Genomic DNA, 684 nt, shown 5'->3' on the forward strand with positions numbered 1-684 from the left:
GCATAGAGGAGAAACAATAATGTACAGTATGTGGAAAATAATGTGTTTTTTTAACCTTAAACCGCATAAACACATTTCATTACACCAAATACACAAAATAATGTTCTCTTTAGCTTTTTTAAGTATTGTTATTTTCAATGTAATAGTAATAATAATAATACTACATTGAAAATAACAATAATGTACATAATAATGTACATCCATGACACTGTACTTTGTGTTTATTTTTTTATTATTTTTTTATATTTTTTTTTATTATTTTAGGTGTTTCTAATACAAAGGCTGAGGAAGTAACGGAAAATTTGACTTCTTTGTTTACTGATAAATGCAATCAATCTCTCGATTTTTTCCCCCTCTTTTGGAAAGTCTTAGAAACACTTTTGTGGATATATATTTTTTTTCTTCTCCTTCTTTTGCTATTGGGGCAAATGAAAACTCAAAAAATTGTATAGTTTCCATTCACTACAGGTTTATACAACTATGACGACTTACGCTTCTGAGAAAATAAACATGTGAAAAGGGTCCATTGGAATCATTATACCAAGTCATTACTTTCATTACTATATTGTAAATATATATTAAATAAAATACAATTCAATAATATATTTATTATTATTAACCTATTTTATGGATATATATATATATATATATATATATTTTTTTTTTTTATCAAGGTGGTATCCT

General features: G+C 24.6%; 1 protein-coding gene across 1 annotated transcript in view; it reads right to left on the reverse strand.

Annotated features, from left to right (window-relative positions):
* LOC107671103 (protein phosphatase 1 regulatory subunit 37) overlaps positions 1 to 684 on the reverse strand; it is a 42429-nt gene that overhangs the window by 32889 nt on the left and 8856 nt on the right. The gene's annotated exons all lie outside the window — the stretch shown is intronic.

The sequence above is a fragment of the Sinocyclocheilus anshuiensis genome, unplaced genomic scaffold (genome assembly GCF_001515605.1).
Source record: "Sinocyclocheilus anshuiensis isolate Anshui unplaced genomic scaffold, SAMN03320099.WGS_v1.1 scaffold861, whole genome shotgun sequence".
NCBI classification, from domain to species: Eukaryota; Metazoa; Chordata; class Actinopteri; order Cypriniformes; family Cyprinidae; genus Sinocyclocheilus; species Sinocyclocheilus anshuiensis.